Below are 9,336 nucleotides of genomic sequence, written 5' to 3'. Positions count from 1 at the left end.
ATTTGCAACAAATATTACTAAGTATAAGCGGCAAGAGAGGGGTCAAACCACAGAGACTAGGGACCTACTCGAGATCGATTCTATGACACGGGGTTGGTGTTAGCCACCACGCCTTAAGCACTTGAACATGGACCTAAACACTAGAGTAGGAAACTTGAACTTTAAAGCATGAGAGAAGAGATTGGGAGCTTAAGCTAAACTAAGGGAGCATGGAAGAGAGTTTTGAAAGGTTCAAGAGAAAATAATGAGACGGAGACAGAGACTTGATATGAAAATTTCTGAACTAAGGGAAACTTGAAACAAACATTTACTTGAAATCATTTCAGAAACAAGAGTAATGGATTTGCAGCTTAAAACAAGATCGAGATTGAAAGGTTGCAGGGAGAAAATAAGCCAGCTTCAGAAACAATTTACTTCTAAACTAGAGCAAAACAAGAGAGTAAATCATACGCAACAACTAGATCTCAACATCTAAGCCACCAATTGCGAAAAGCATCCAAGAAACATGAGAAAATAACATCATCAACATGAAAATAAACTAAAGCTTCATAAAACTGGAAATGAGGGGAGATCCAACATCGGAATCGTCAATTCCTCTGCCGAAACCATTAAATCTAACTAGAAAGCGAGGTGTGAAAGGAGCTTCTAAGATGGAGGCGTCAATTACATCATTGGAACGACCAACACATTGTAAATAGACACTAAAGTCTTGAAAACATGAAATAAAATGTAAATCTGACGTCGGAGTTGTCAATTCCTCCGTCGAAACTACAGAGCTAAGCTAAGAAAATAGTAACTAAACTAAACTAAGTTAAGAGAAGGTGGCGTTAAGCGCCTATTAGAGCTTTCTACCTAAACTATGGTAGCGTTAAGCGCCGCCTCTTAATTGTGGAAAACTTCTATTTATGGAGCAGCTTCAACTTCAACCCTAAGCCAACTTCTCGTCCGATCGCCACTCCAGTTGGCGTTCAAGGTCGCCAGTTATCACACTGCCATCGCCATCTACCTCGCTCGTTCTCCGTGGAGCCTCGGTACCGTCGTCGCCTCCTATCTCTCCTTCCCTCTGACTCCGTCGAGCTCTCACCGTCGAGCTTCCTTACTTCCCCCAAATTTTCTCATTCCTTCTAAAATCCCCTCATCATAATTCCCCAAATTAGAATCCCTATTTGGGCTACAGGTTTAGCTCTCTCTTTTGAGCTTTGTGAATATGTTTTCCTCACTATATTGGTGTAACTTTGGGGTTGTTGTCCCCTTTGGCTGATCTGGTTGCTCTATTTTTTTGGGTTTGAGAGTGAGGTCACTCATCTGTGGTACATTTTTCTTTGTTCTCCTTTGATGAAAGTTGGGGAGGAAACAGGCTGGCTGATCCTACAGCCTTGTTTGTGGTTCTTGACCGTCTAATTTGGTTTATCAACATTCTCCTCTATTTTTGGTTTAGTCTCTCCTTACCTCTTCACCTATGAGCCTTGATAAGGCTAATTTCATGCATCGGTTAGAAGGTTAAATTCAACAATTTACAGGGTCTAACACATCTTTTAAGCCAGGTGTGTAGAAGTAATCGCCGGACCTAGGAATGAAGGTAGATAATCGCCTGGCGAAGGATTTGGCGAGAAATTGAGCATAATGAAGGAAAAATTGCCAGACGGAGGAGATCGCTAGCCGGAGGGTAGAACAGAGATTTCAAGAAAAGGCTTCTAGAAGATCGCCTCCACATCTATAAAAGAAAGAGCATGCAACATACAGAGGAGGACTTTTTTTTACTTTTTTTAAGACGAATGTGCTAGGCATTTGATAAGGCCAATTTCATGCATCGGTTTAAGGGTGAAATACATGCTACTTGATCGGTTTGTCGCGTAAAACAAGTGTTAAATGTGCAGAAATACCACTTAACCAAGGCAGTAAGGCCGAACTGATCAAGCAAGTACAAAAGGCGATAAAAGGCCAAGAATCGGGGGAGTTGATCAAGGGGGAGCGATCAAGCAGTTAGGTGGGGACCGCTGGCTTCTATAAGAAGAACACGTGAGGAAATGAGCTGGATATAGCGCACCATTCTGTTATCAAGGACGACGTTCTAGAAGGGGACACGTGCTGGAATCTGAGACGCAAGGACGGAGCTGAGTCACGAATCTGTTACCAAAAAGCGTCGTCATTCTAGAAGAACAGCACGTAGCAATCAATGAGTCGCTCACTCTCAGAATGAGCGAATATTCCCTGTCAAGATCGTTGTCCAGCTGGCGGCCGAATCGAGCTTATAAATAGAGGGTGTGCCACCACAAGAAGGTAGCCGGGACTTTACTTTCCGTCTAGTTTAGCTTAGCTTAGTTATTTAGCGTAGTTCAACTCCCTAGCTTAGTTTAGTTCAGCTCTCTAGCTTAGTTTAGTTCAGTTCTCTAGCTTAGTTAGATAGCTTAGTTTAAAGGGCGACCGAAAGGGAGCGCTGTAGAATACTCATTTCTGTTAGCATTATCTTAAGTTTCCCGCTGAGATTTTTCTCAGTTTTTACCACTTTCTTAGATTCCAAAGTGTTAGCTTAGTTTAAATTTCACGTTGTACTCAGCTTTTAGTTTATAAAAGTTATTTTCGCTTTTAATCCGCGCATTTACTTTTCTGTTATTACTTGCAATTCATTTGATCCAGTAGTTAAATTTCCATTGATCAAGCTAGCTAGTTTAATTCTGTCTAGATTAAAACCAGTAGTTAAAAACTCCCAAGTTAAAGCGTGACAGCAGCCAACCCCCCTGTTCACTACTCACACACTCGACACACCAACTTCTCTGTGGGATCGACCCCGAACTTACCGCTTTACTGTTAAAGTTGTGCAAAATTGGGAGTTATAAATTACTTTGGCAAGGCGGAAAGGACGAGAGCTAGATTGCATTGATTAAGTGGCAACGACATTTGCTAACTGATCCAATCGGTTCGGTTATCATTCCATATAACTTGATCCGCATTCTATTCGTGTTTTCGACCTCTTTCCAAGTCCCTCCAAAATGGTGCCGTTGCCGGGGAAGCATGGTGTTACTTTATGTTTGTGCGTAGTGCGTAGGACAGCAAGAACGACCTCAACCTCGCACTACAAAGGGATTTCTCAAAAACCCTTTTTAGCCAAGCTAAGAATATTTTGGAGAGGCTGATTGAGGCTAAGCGGTCGTACGAAACATCTTGAGGGCAGTACAGAAGAGGAGCAGTGCACGCAAGGCGCGCAACGATGAAAAGCTGGAGGCTAGATTTGAGCAGATGGAGAAAAACTGCTGGATGCAGTAGAAAAAACGAGACCGCCGCCACCGCCTGCACCGAAGGAGACATAGTATGTGCCGCAGCCGCCACCGCCAGAAGAGCATCATTACTATTACTGCGAGTTTCCCCCAGAGGTAGAGCAAGTAAACGTCGTAGGCCACTGGAACACAAATGGCAACTGGATCCAGGGGAAGCAGAGAGATGCTCAGTGGAGGGACCACCCCAAGTTCAGATGGACTGATCAGAATCAAAGCCAACCACAACAGGTACAGCCCTCTGACGGGCAGTCCAACTGGCCAGCTCGAATCTTAGATAGACCAAAAACTGGAGGGAATAGAATGCAAGGAGGTCAGGCAGGTTGGTCAAGTGGACCTCAAGGGAACTGGTCAAGTGGAGGACAGCCTAACTGGTCAAGTGGAGGACAGCCTAACTGGTCAAGCCGACAACAGGAAGGAGAATGGGGGTACCAACACCAAGCCCCTTAGTATAGCAACCAGGGTAGGCAACCAAGTAATCAAATGGTGAGTTATGTCCCGCAGTACCACAAGGGAAACCAGCAATCCCAAGGGAACCAACAGTACTTCCAAGGAAACCAACAAAATCATCTGTCCCAGAACCAACCAGAGCAGTATGGGTCTTCCGGTTTTTACCAGCAAGGCCATGGAGGAGGCCGATTTAATCAGAGAAATAACAGGCAGCAAAATGAAGGTCCGGGGGATATGATTCCACACCAGTCCCATGATGCTGTGCGAGAAATACAGGAAGCCCAGAGAGAACAGAGAGCTGCATTAGAAATGCTTACGAAGCAGTTATCTCAGGTCGCCATGTCACTGGGCGAGCCAGGGCGAGAGAATGTCAACACAGTCTCTCTGAAATCAGAAGGAGTTTATCAGAGCTCAACTGCAAGTTTTCCAGCATCCAGGACAAGTCTTAATAAAAGCCCTGAATCCAGAGCCCTTGATCAAGTCATAGCGAAAGAAGAGTCAAACATTTGTGAACAGGGTGCTGAAAAGAGGAGGAAGGTCGAAGCAGAGGAAGTGACTGGTATGATCCAACCTAGTGATCTTCCCTCCAAGAGAACTGACCCAGGGGTATTTACGCTCCCAATTTCCATCAGAAACGTTCAAATGGAGTACGCAATGTGCGACCTAGGGGCTTCCATCAATATTATGCCATATTCTATATACAAGAGGCTAGAGAATGCTAAGCTCGTCAAAACCAATATGGAAATACAGCTAGCAGACGGGTCTTGCATTTACCCCGAGGGAGTTCTGGAAGATGAAATCGTCAAGGTAAACAGATTCATGCATCCCACCGACTTCTATGTTATAAAAATGACGGAACCAGGAGCAGAGGAATCTATTGGGATCCTTTTGGGGAGACCTTTCCTATCCACCGCCAACACAGTCATTGACGTCCGTCATGGGACAATTAATCTGGAGTTTAAAGGAGAGCGACTTACAGTCGGCATTAATGAAGCGACAAAAAAGCCACAGGGCAGAGAGAGCATACAAACAGTAAACGCTATCAGCCCTCGGAAATAAGAGTATTTGAAAAAGGAATCCTTCGAAGAGCCATCCTCTGGTTACACTGAAGATGAACAGCTGAAGAGAGAGACAGCAGAATGGTTTGATACGACAGTGACTGGAGCAATTGATGATCAAGCCATTAGAATTGATGATCAAGCCATTAGAAGAGCAATTATGGAATTTTGCCAGCCGTCACAACCAGCCGAGGCAAGAGAGATTACTCAACCTAGAAGGGTCGAGAGACCACCTGACCAAACCGCTCCATTAAAAGGAATGTTGAAGAAGGAATCCTCGTTTACAAGGCAACTACTTGAATCGCCAAATGCCCTCAAGGACATGCCCGGCCAGGCATATCACAATCCAGTTGAACCAAGTCTGCATGGACAGGAGGTACAATCAAGAAAAAAACTGAGGCTGGGTGAAGAAGGCGTCAAGTGGAAATCAGCAAACCCGATGGAAATAAATCTGAATTTATGCATGCACCCAGCCACAAAAAAAATGAAGTGACCAACTTCTCCTCGAGAAAGGAAGAACTCATCAGTAAACAGAGGAAGCTACCATTCCAGAGTCAAATCAAACTAATGACAGGGAAGCGGAATTTAGAATGGGCAGATCCTGAAACCATCAAGGCGAGCACGCACCAAGGAGACACCCCGAGTTCGTTCTTTTTCGAGGTGAATGGTCCTCGTGTTGAGCCCTACAAAGACAAGACCAAAGTAAGAGTGGTGGAAGAAATTCCACTAACCTTCCCCAATCTCAACCATTGACCAGGTATAAGGAGTGATCAGGTACTCCTGGGCAGTCTGCTTGATCAAACAACACATTTCAAATTCATTAAAATGATCAAGTGACAACCTAGGGGAACCTGGTCAAGTCCTTATAGTTAGTGTAATTAGTTTTTCTTGTGTTAGCTTTTTTTTTCAATTCATAGAGGGTTAAAGGACAGAAATAAAGGCGAGAAACTGATCAAGTGGAATTATTGAGTTTTCATCTGGATATAATGGACCACTTGATCAGTGCAACAAGGGCTAACCAATGGCCACAGTGATTTAATTAATCAGGGACAGGTGGCAAAAGGACATATGCAGCCATTGGAGGGGTGTCAGATAGTGCCAACTGTCGTAGTGAAAAGATGTCCTGAAGAGAAGCGTGTAGGAGAAGCTAAGCCAGCTGGAATTCTGAAAAGATGCGCCTGTACGCAAAGAGTCGCAGAGATTTGAACAGTCACGGAGATCCAACAGCCGTGATATCAGTATAAAAGGACGCTTTATGACCCGTACCCTACTTTTTACCAACTACATACAACACTCCTTTGTTTGCTCCCGCCTATTTCTCAAATCGCCATTCACTCCACGGAAATCACCTACGACTTTCAAATGGAATCTCCATCAACCGAACAAGACGAGAGAACGCGGAGGAGAACGGCCCGCCGTAGTATTCCGGTAAACACACTGGTGGAAAGTAGCGAATTAGAAGAGGTGCAGTACTTGTGCTATCATTCTAAGCGCAGACGAAAAGGAAAGCAAGTGGCCAAAACTACTACAAAAAAACCAAGGACGGCCTTCCCTACTGCGGAGATCAGGGAACCTATTAGGGTACCGTTCACCGAAGGAGAAGAGGTAGCTGGAGAAGACGGTGGAGAAAAAGCGGAGGTCGAGAGGTCAGGAGAACCTACCTACGAGAGGACGGAGGTGTTGGTCATGGAAAAACTCTTGAAGGAAATGGCTTGTTTTCCCGACCCACAAAAGACAAAGATTTATGTGGAACGCGGGGCAAAAGGGAAACAAACTAAGTCAGGAAAGCGCTACCACCCGAAATCTCTTTAGGAGATAGAATCAGAGGACGATTTCCTGTCTTACATATGCACAATCGGGTTCAACTGGTTGCTCAATCACAGCACAGCAAAGGTACCTGTTGCCCTGGCGAAAGAGTTTTTCACTTCTTTCACATTTGAACAAACGACAGACGTATCTGTTGAGTCTATCTCTTTCCGGTTATTTAACAAGGAGGTATCAATGAGCATTCGAGAATGGTCTATGAGGATGGGGCTACTCACAATGGATGAGGATATCCACGGCATTTGGGACAAAAAACAGATTGGGCCCCCCAGGGACATGCCGGGATTCACCCGCAAGCGGCTTGGGACTTGCTTACTGAGGGGCATGGTGGACGTTTCAAACCCAGCGTCTCAAAGGAGTCCACATTGCCTACCGACTCCTTCGTTTTTCCCAAACCACAGCTGAACTCTATTTCTGTTGGTGCATGTTCAAGGGGGTGAAGGTCCACTTGGGGTACTGGCTAGCCCAAGCCTGCCATTCACTGACCACCCATACATCCCGCCATCTATATCTCTGCCATCTGCTGGGTGCCTATCTACAGAGGAATATAATCATGAAAATACCTAAGCCTGCCCCCATCCTCCTAATGTGCAATCCCCCAGAGCTATTCAACTTGATTTTCTTTTTCAACAAGTGACTCTTGTACATGAAGGATGATGCCGTCCACTTCTACGATGTAGAGGATGAAAGGACTGAGGTAACCATCAGAACTGGGAAAAAGAGCAAGGCCGACGCAAGTACAGAAGTTGCAGAACAGGGCAACCCAAAAGCGACAGCAGAAACTGACGGAGATAGCAGGGCTAAGGGCCACTTGGACACAGAGGGGAAAATTCCGACAGAAACGTAACACCAGAATGGAAAGAAGACATGGCAGCGTTAGGGAGCGCCTTAAAGGATGAAATGACTGTCATAAGGAGCACCATAACAGAGAAGACGGCGACCATGGGGAACAATGTAACGCAGGCACTGGCGACTATAAGAGGCGACATTGCAGAGGATATGGCCGCTATAAGGAGCAACATCCAGGAGATTCAAATAGGTATCGCGTCCCTACATTCTGCAATTCACAGCTTTAAGGAACCGCTATGAATCAATGCCGAAAGGATGGCTGAGGCTCTGCTGCTGATGATGAAAATGGTAAAGTTCGTCCAGCAACAAACGTTTCAAACCCAGTTGAGCACTCCTACAGAGATCCCCAGAGCAACTGCCCAAGGAACGAAATCGGTTTTTCCTTCCCCAGCGGCCCCTCCAAGAAGCAGAATGGAGCACTCCCCTACCGAAACTGCACAGACGACAATTTCTGATGATCCCCCACTTCTACCCTCCAAGCGTCCAAAGGCGTTACCAAGGAAGTCAGGTCCATGAGGGACCGGAAAAAACAGTTGAAGTACCCCTCACCCCATCTCAGCTAACGTTAATTTCAAAACAATTCAGTTTTATTTTGTTTATGGTATGTATAACTGTCATTCTATTCCGTATCACACTTAGACCTGTGTTGGGTCTAAGTGTGAGAAGTATGCATGCCCTTTTTTCTATGTTGTTAGTCTGCCTATATCTGTTTTATTTTCATATTTTTGTGTGGTTATTAGCATGTTTTGATTGCTGGCACTGCCTCACACTTAGCCCAGTGTCTGGTCTAAGTGTGAGAAGTTCCCTTTATTGTTGTTATGCCATCGCCTGTTCCTAACCCTTCTTTCCACTGCATCCAGTCCCTCGAGGACGAGTTCATATGCAGTGGGGATGGGGAACGGGTTAGTTACAATAAAATCATACATGCTAAAATTTTTCTCAAAAATAACAAATTCCAGGTAGTAATAAATAGGCAATATGCATGAAATTTGATAAATGGAATACTTGATTACTTTTTGGGAGAGTTAGAAAAAGGATTCAGTATGCTCACATGTAAAACTTGATTGCAAAAACTTGATCAATTTGAATGACGCAAGTATGATGGAAACGCTCAATTTCTAAACCAACTGTGAAGCCTCTCTATATGTGAGTTATAAGCCAAAAGTATAACACTTTCTACTATTTTTATAAATGAAAAAAAATTACGAGAGGCTGACTTTTAATATTGAGATGAAAATTGCACAAGTAGTAATGACTAAAGGCATTAGGACTTAACCATTTGAGCCGTGTTCTTCTTTCGTTCCACAAACCCGCCTCATTAGTCAAGGCACCCCCTAGTAGCCAATTCAAGCCCATACACTCTTTCCCTTTCTTTGAAGCCTTAAAACCAATTCAAAGTTTCATATCACATGAGGAAAGATGGTCAAAGAAATGAAGTTTGTCAAGGGAAACAAAAGGGGGATAGCAATAAGAATGGTCGGAATAAAGGGTAGCCAGGTTGATCAAGTTAGACAATCAGGTTGATCATATGAAAAGAATAAAAAAAGAAAAAAAGAAAGGGCAGGAAATAGTTGTAACCTGACCCAGGAAATCAAAAGTAAAAATAATAATAAGCCGAAGGTTATAAGGCTAAAGGTCGAAATCTGACCAAGAGGGAGCACCAAGAAATAAATATCTCAATTCTAATCCAGTGAGTTTAGTCAAATCTTTGGCCTTTCGACTCATGTGATTTTTCTTTAAATTTTTTTTATTTTTAAACTTAGAACCCCTAGGACCCTAACCTAACACGTTACTACCCTTGAGCCCCGTTACAACCCAAAACAAAGACCTTAAGGAACTATCTTGTGTAGTCCGATTCAAAGTATTAAATTTGTGGCAACACC

This window comes from Salvia splendens, chromosome 2, assembly GCF_004379255.2.
Source record: "Salvia splendens isolate huo1 chromosome 2, SspV2, whole genome shotgun sequence".
In the NCBI taxonomy this organism is placed as follows: domain Eukaryota; kingdom Viridiplantae; phylum Streptophyta; class Magnoliopsida; order Lamiales; family Lamiaceae; genus Salvia; species Salvia splendens.
This window is presented reverse-complemented; position numbering follows the sequence as displayed.